This window comes from Phyllobates terribilis, unplaced genomic scaffold, assembly GCF_046119375.1.
Source record: "Phyllobates terribilis strain yellow unplaced genomic scaffold, ASM4611937v1 Scaffold_3__8_contigs__length_932513732, whole genome shotgun sequence".
Classification (NCBI taxonomy): Eukaryota; Metazoa; Chordata; class Amphibia; order Anura; family Dendrobatidae; genus Phyllobates; species Phyllobates terribilis.
The window spans coordinates 71,552,383-71,561,336 of NW_027362763.1; positions in this window are offsets into that span (position 1 = coordinate 71,552,383).

The window sequence follows — 8,954 nt, forward strand, 5'->3', positions numbered from 1 at the left end:
AATAGGCCAAAAAGGATTAGCTTTGCTAGATTCAGCCAAATGCTGTGAAAAAAACTTGCACAGCACTGGCACAGACCTGACTGGCAAAAACTGATAGGAACTGATGTAACCTAGTCCTGAAAAGGACTCCAATTACAATTAGACTTTACTCCCACAATCTATCTATTTAAGAGCACAGACCTCCCTGATCAAAGTCGTAGGAAATGCTGTAACCTAGTCCTTAAAAGGACTGCAATCACAACTATTCCCTACTCCCAAGCTATCTGTATATTTGTGCGAAAATTGGCTTGAAATTAACAAGGTATAGCGCACACAGAAACAGCGGTGCCGTCTAACACGCAGCTGCAGCAGTGAGAAAATGGTGGCGACGGGGAAAATGGCTTGGTCTTATAGGGCAAGGACATGTGACATACACTGCCAATGACACATGCCCTTGCTTGTGTGAAAAAAAGCACTTCGCTCCGTGTGTGCGCTGCTGATAGGCTGACAGATTGCACCTCCCCACTGCAAATGCGGGAAAGAGAAAAAAAAATGGAGATCTTCATTGTTCCTGCAGAGATCCATCCCCTGCCCCTCCCCCCACCCCGCTGTACACTCAAACTGCGTATTAACATTAATTTTCATCATTACTGAGAAAAAATCCAGTTATGATTTTGGTGCACGAACAGTTATCGAACATAACCTCGAAAAGCCGAATTTTTCTCAAATTGTTCGTGTTCGCCGAACGGCTCGAACACCGCCCAAAACAGATCGAATTTGAGATTGGCGAACAGTTCGAGTAGGACAACGCTCATCTCTAGTCAGTATAGATGGACTAATAGACCAAGTCCCACACACTGCTAGAAGCCCAAATATTTTTTCAGAGGTAGATGCAGAAAAAAATTATATTCAGCTGGCAACCTGATCGAGGTCAGTATAGATGGACTAATAGAACAATTACCACACACTGCTAGAAGACCAAATATTTTTTCAGAGCTAGATGCAGAAAAATATTATATTCAATTTGCAACCTGATGGAGGTCAGTATAGATGGACTAATAGACCAAATCCCACACACTGTTAGAAGCCCAAATATTTTTTCAGAGCTAGATGCAGAAAAAAATTATATTCAATTGGCAACCTGATGGAGGTCAGTATAGAAGGACTAATAGAACAAGTCCCACACACAGCTAGAAGCCCAAATATTTTTTCAGAGCTAGATGCAGAAAAAAATTATATTCAGTTTGCAACCTGATGGAGGTCAGTATAGAAGGACTAATAGAACAAGTCCCACACACTGCTAGAAGGCCAAATATTTTTTCAGAGCTAGATGCAGACAAAAAAATATTTTGAATTTGCAACCTGATGGAGGTCAGTATAGATGGACTAGTAGAACAAGTCCCACACACTGCTAGAAGGCCAAATATTTTTTCAGAGCTAGATGCAGAAAAAAATTATATTCAATTTGCAACCTGATGGAGGTCAGTATAGATGGACTAATAGACCAAGTCCCACACACTGCTAGAAGGCCAAATATTTTTTCAGAGCTAGATGCAGACAAAAAATTATTTTGAATTTGCAACCTGATGGAGGTCAGTATAGATGGACTAGTAGAACAAGTCCCACACACTGCTAGAAGGACAAATATTTTTTCAGAGCTAGATGCAGAAAAAAATTATATTCAATTTGCAACCTGATGGAGGTCAGTATAGATGGACTAATAGACCAAGTCCCACACACTGCTAGAAGGCCAAATATTTTTTCAGAGCTAGATGCAGACAAAAAAATATTTTGAATTTGCAACCTGATGGAGGTCAGTATAGATGGACTAGTAGAACAAGTCCCACACACTGCTAGAAGGACAAATATTTTTTCAGAGCTAGATGCAGAAAACAATTATATTCAATCTGCAACCTGATGGAGGTCAGTATAGATGGACTAATAGAACAAGTCCCACACACAGCTAGAAGCCCAAATATTTTTTCAGAGGTAAATGCAGAAAAAAATTATATTCAGTTTGCAACCTGATGGAGGTCAGTATAGACGGACTAATAGAACAAGTCCCACACACTGCTAGAAGGCCAAATATTTTTTCAGAGCTAGATGCAGTAAAATATTATATTCAATTTGCAACCTGATGGAGGTCAGTATAGATGGACTAATAGACCAAGTCCCACACACTGCTAGAAGCCCAAATATTTTTTCAGAGCTAGATGCAGAAACAAATTATATTTAATTTGCAACCTGGTGGAGGTCAGTATAGATGGAATAATAGAACAAGTCCCACACACAGCTAGAAGCCCAAATATTTTTTCAGAGGTAGATGCAGACAAAAATTATATTCAGTTTGCAACCTGATGGAGGTCTGTATAGATGGATTAATAGAACAAGACCCACACACAGCTAGAAGCCCAATATTTTTTCAGAGGTAGATGCAGAAAAAAATATATTCAGTTTGCAACCTGATGGAGGTCAGTATAGATGGACTAATACAACAAGTCCCACACACAGCTAGAAGCCCAATATTTTTTCAGAGGTAGATGCAGAAAAAAATATATTCAGTTTGCAACCTGATGGAGGTCAGTATAGATGGATTAATACAACAAGTCCCACAAACAGCTAGAAGCCCAATATTTTTTCAGAGGTAGATGCAGAAAAAAATATATTCAGTTTGCAACCTGATGGAGGTCAGTATAGATGGACTAATACAACAAGTCCCACACACAGCTAGAAGCCCAATATTTTTTCAGAGGTAGATGCAGAAAAAAATATATTCAGTTTGCAACCTGATGGAGGTCAGTATAGATGAACTAATACAACAAGTCCCACACACAGCTAGAAGCCCAAATATTTTTTCAGAGGTACTGTAGATGCAGATAAAAATTATTTTTAATTTGCAACCTGATGGAGGTCAGTATAGATGCACTAATAGAGAAAGTCCGACACACTGCTAGAAGGCCAAATATTTTTTCAGAGCTAGATGCAGAAAAAAATTATATTCAGTTTGCAACCTGATGGAGGTCAGTATAGATGGACTAACAGAGAAAGTCCCACACACTGCTAGAAGGCCAAATATTTTTTCAGAGCTAGATGCAGAAAAAAATTATATTCAGTTTGCAACCTGATGGAGGTCTGTATAGATGGATTAATAGAACAAGACCCACACACAGCTAGAAGCCCAATATTTTTTCAGAGGTAGATGCAGAAAAAAATATATTCAGTTTGCAACCTGATGGAGGTCAGTATAGATGGACTAATACAACAAGTCCCACACACAGCTAGAAGCCCAATATTTTTTCAGAGGTAGATGCAGAAAAAAATATATTCAGTTTGCAACCTGATGGAGGTCAGTATAGATGGACTAATACAACAAGTCCCACACACAGCTAGAAGCCCAAATATTTTTTCAGAGGTACTGTAGATGCAGATAAAAATTATTTTTAATTTGAAACCTGATGGAGGTCAGTATAGATGGACTAATAGAGAAAGTCCGACACACTGCTAGAAGGCCAAATATTTTTTCAGAGCTAGATGCAGAAAAAAATTATATTCAGTTTGCAACCTGATGGAGGTCAGTATAGATGGACTAACAGAGAAAGTCCCACACACTGCTAGAAGGCCAAATATTTTTTCAGAGCTAGATGCATACAAAAAATTATTTTGAATTTGCAACCTGATGGAGGTCAGTATAGGTGGACTAATAGAACAAGTCCCACACACTGCTAGAAGGCCAAATATTTTTTCAGAGCTAGATGCAGAAAAAAATTTTATTCAGTTTGCAACCTGATGGAGGTCTGTATAGATGGATTAAGAGAACAAGACCCACACACAGCTAGAAGCCCAATATTTTTTCAGAGGTAGATGCAGAAAAAAATATATTCAGTTTGCAACCTGATGGAGGTCAGTATAGATGGACTAATACAACAAGTCCCACACACAGCTAGAAGCCCAATATTTTTTCAGAGGTAGATGCAGAAAAAAATATATTCAGTTTGCAACCTGATGGAGGTCAGTATAGATGGACTAATACAACAAGTCCCACACACAGCTAGAAGCCCAAATATTTTTTCAGAGGTACTGTAGATGCAGATAAAAATTATTTTTAATTTGCAACCTGATGGAGGTCAGTATAGATGGACTAATAGAGAAAGTCCGACACACTGCTAGAAGGCCAAATATTTTTTCAGAGCTAGATTTAGAAAAAAATTATATTCAGTTTGCAACCTGATGGAGGTCAGTATAGATGGACTAATAGAATGATGCTATGCCCAAAAGATTTTACTTCACTAGGAGCAGTAAAAAAATTGGTATTCTATACACAGGTGGTATATCTTGCAACACAGATAGGCTACTCCACTGACTAACACACTCTGCAATAGGCCAAAAAGGATTAGCTTTGCTAGATTCAGCCAAATGCTGTGAAAAAAACTTGCACAGCACTGGCACAGACCTGACTGGCAAAAACTGATAGGAACTGATGTAACCTAGTCCTGAAAAGGACTCCAATTACAATTAGACTTTACTCCCACAATCTATCTATTTAAGAGCACAGACCTCCCTGATCAAAGTCGTAGGAAATGCTGTAACCTAGTCCTTAAAAGGACTGCAATCACAACTATTCCCTACTCCCAAGCTATCTGTATATTTGTGCGAAAATTGGCTTGAAATTAACAAGGTATAGCGCACACAGAAACAGCGGTGCCGTCTAACACGCAGCTGCAGCAGTGAGAAAATGGTGGCGACGGGGAAAATGGCTTGGTCTTATAGGGCAAGGACATGTGACATACACTGCCAATGACACATGCCCTTGCTTGTGTGAAAAAAAGCACTTCGCTCCGTGTGTGCGCTGCTGATAGGCTGACAGATTGCACCTCCCCACTGCAAATGCGGGAAAGAGAAAAAAAAATGGAGATCTTCATTGTTCCTGCAGAGATCCATCCCCTGCCCCTCCCCCCACCCCGCTGTACACTCAAACTGCGTATTAACATTAATTTTCATCATTACTGAGAAAAAATCCAGTTATGATTTTGGTGCACGAACAGTTATCGAACATAACCTCGAAAAGCCGAATTTTTCTCAAATTGTTCGTGTTCGCCGAACGGCTCGAACACCGCCCAAAACAGATCGAATTTGAGATTGGCGAACAGTTCGAGTAGGACAACGCTCATCTCTAGTCAGTATAGATGGACTAATAGACCAAGTCCCACACACTGCTAGAAGCCCAAATATTTTTTCAGAGGTAGATGCAGAAAAAAATTATATTCAGCTGGCAACCTGATCGAGGTCAGTATAGATGGACTAATAGAACAATTCCCACACACTGCTAGAAGGCCAAATATTTTTTCAGAGCTAGATGCAGAAAAATATTATATTCAATTTGCAACCTGATGGAGGTCAGTATAGATGGACTAATAGACCAAATCCCACACACTGTTAGAAGCCCAAATATTTTTTCAGAGCTAGATGCAGAAAAAAATTATATTCAATTGGCAACCTGATGGAGGTCAGTATAGAAGGACTAATAGAACAAGTCCCACACACAGCTAGAAGCCCAAATATTTTTTCAGAGCTAGATGCAGAAAAAAATTATATTCAGTTTGCAACCTGATGGAGGTCAGTATAGAAGGACTAATAGAACAAGTCCCACACACTGCTAGAAGGCCAAATATTTTTTCAGAGCTAGATGCAGACAAAAAAATATTTTGAATTTGCAACCTGATGGAGGTCAGTATAGATGGACTAGTAGAACAAGTCCCACACACTGCTAGAAGGCCAAATATTTTTTCAGAGCTAGATGCAGAAAAAAATTATATTCAATTTGCAACCTGATGGAGGTCAGTATAGATGGACTAATAGACCAAGTCCCACACACTGCTAGAAGGCCAAATATTTTTTCAGAGCTAGATGCAGACAAAAAATTATTTTGAATTTGCAACCTGATGGAGGTCAGTATAGATGGACTAGTAGAACAAGTCCCACACACTGCTAGAAGGACAAATATTTTTTCAGAGCTAGATGCAGAAAAAAATTATATTCAATTTGCAACCTGATGGAGGTCAGTATAGATGGACTAATAGACCAAGTCCCACACACTGCTAGAAGGCCAAATATTTTTTCAGAGCTAGATGCAGACAAAAAAATATTTTGAATTTGCAACCTGATGGAGGTCAGTATAGATGGACTAGTAGAACAAGTCCCACACACTGCTAGAAGGACAAATATTTTTTCAGAGCTAGATGCAGAAAACAATTATATTCAATCTGCAACCTGATGGAGGTCAGTATAGATGGACTAATAGAACAAGTCCCACACACAGCTAGAAGCCCAAATATTTTTTCAGAGGTAAATGCAGAAAAAAATTATATTCAGTTTGCAACCTGATGGAGGTCAGTATAGACGGACTAATAGAACAAGTCCCACACACTGCTAGAAGGCCAAATATTTTTTCAGAGCTAGATGCAGAAAAATATTATATTCAATTTGCAACCTGATGGAGGTCAGTATAGATGGACTAATAGACCAAGTCCCACACACTGCTAGAAGCCCAAATATTTTTTCAGAGCTAGATGCAGAAACAAATTATATTTAATTTGCAACCTGGTGGAGGTCAGTATAGATGGAATAATAGAACAAGTCCCACACACAGCTAGAAGCCCAAATATTTTTTCAGAGGTAGATGCAGACAAAAATTATATTCAGTTTGCAACCTGATGGAGGTCTGTATAGATGGATTAAGAGAACAAGACCCACACACAGCTAGAAGCCCAATATTTTTTCAGAGGTAGATGCAGAAAAAAATATATTCAGTTTGCAACCTGATGGAGGTCAGTATAGATGGACTAATACAACAAGTCCCACACACAGCTAGAAGCCCAATATTTTTTCAGAGGTAGATGCAGAAAAAAATATATTCAGTTTGCAACCTGATGGAGGTCAGTATAGATGGACTAATACAACAAGTCCTACACACAGCTAGAAGCCCAATATTTTTTCAGAGGTAGATGCAGAAAAAAATATATTCAGTTTGCAACCTGATGGAGGTCAGTATAGATGGACTAATACAACAAGTCCCACACACAGCTAGAAGCCCAAATATTTTTTCAGAGGTACTGTAGATGCAGATAATAATTATTTTTAATTTGCAACCTGATGGAGGTCAGTATAGATGGACTAATAGAGAAAGTCCGACACACTGCTAGAAGGCCAAATATTTTTTCAGAGCTAGATGCAGAAAAAAATTATATTCAGTTTGCAACCTGATGGAGGTCAGTATAGATGGACTAATAGAATGATGCTATGCCCAAAAGATTTTACTTCACTAGGTGCAGTAAAAAAATTGGTATTCTATACACAGGTGGTATATCTTGCAACACAGATAGGCTACTCCACTGACTAACACACTCTGCAATAGGCCAAAAAGGATTAGCTTTGCTAGATTCAGCCAAATGCTGTGAAAAAAACTTGCACAGCACTGGCACAGACCTGCCTGGCAAAAACTGATAGGAACTGATGTAACCTAGTCCTGAAAAGGACTCCAATTACAATTAGTCTTTACTCCCACAATCTATCTATTTAAGAGCACAGACCTCCCTGATCAAAGTCGTAGGAAATGCTGTAACCTAGTCCTTAAAAGGACTGCAATCACAACTATTCCCTACTCCCAAGCTATCTGTATATTTGTGCGAAAATTGGCTTGAAATTAACAAGGTATAGCGCACACAGCAACAGCGGTGCCGTCTAACACGCAGCTGCAGCAGTGAGAAAATGGTGGCGACGGGGAAAATGGCTTGGTCTTATAGGGCAAGGACATGTGACATACACTGCCAATGACACATGCCCTTGCTTGTGTGAAAAAAAGCACTTCGCTCCGTGTGTGCGCTGCTGATAGGCTGACAGATTGCACCTCCCCACTGCAAATGCGGGAAAGAGAAAAAAAAATGGAGATCTTCATTGTTCCTGCAGAGATCCATCCCCTGCCCCTCCCCCCACCCCGCTGTACACTCAAACTGCGTATTAACATTAATTTTCATCATTACTGAGAAAAAATCCAGTTATGATTTTGGTGCACGAACAGATATCGAACATAACCTCGAACAGCCGAATTTTTCTCAAATTGTTCGTGTTCGCCGAACGGCTCGAACACCGCCCAAAACAGCTCGAATTTGAGATTGGCGAACAGTTCGAGTAGAACAACGCTCATCTCTAGTCAGTATAGATGGACTAATAGACCAAGTCCCACACACTGCTAGAAGCCCAAATATTTTTTCAGAGGTAGATGCAGAAAAAAATTATATTCAGCTGGCAACCTGATGGAAGTCAGTATAGATGGACTAATAGAACAATTCCCACACAATGCTAGAAGGCCAAATATTTTTTCAGAGCTAGATGCAGAAAAATATTATATTCAATTTGCAACCTGATGGAGGTCAGTATAGATTTACTAATAGACCAAATCCCACACACTGTTAGAAGCCCAAATATTTTTTCAGAGCTAGATGCAGAAAAAAATTATATTCAATTGGCAACCTGATGGAGGTCAGTATAGATGGACTAATAGAACAAGTCCCACACACAGCTAGAAGCCCAAATATTTTTTCAGAGCTAGATGCAGAAAAAAATTATATTCAGTTTGCAACCTGATGGAGGTCAGTATAGAAGGACTAATAGAACAAGTCCCACACACTGCTAGAAGGCCAAATATTTTTTCAGAGCTAGATGCAGACAAAAAAATATTTTGAATTTGCAACCTGATGGAGGTCAGTATAGATGGACTAGTAGAACAAGTCCCACACACTGCTAGAAGGCCAAATATTTTTTCAGAGCTAGATGCAGAAAAAAATTATATTCAATTTGCAACCTGATGGAGGTCAGTATAGATGGACTAATAGACCAAGTCCCACACACTGCTAGAAGGCCAAATATTTTTTCAGAGCTAGATGCAGACAAAAAATTATTTTGAATTTGCAACCTGATGG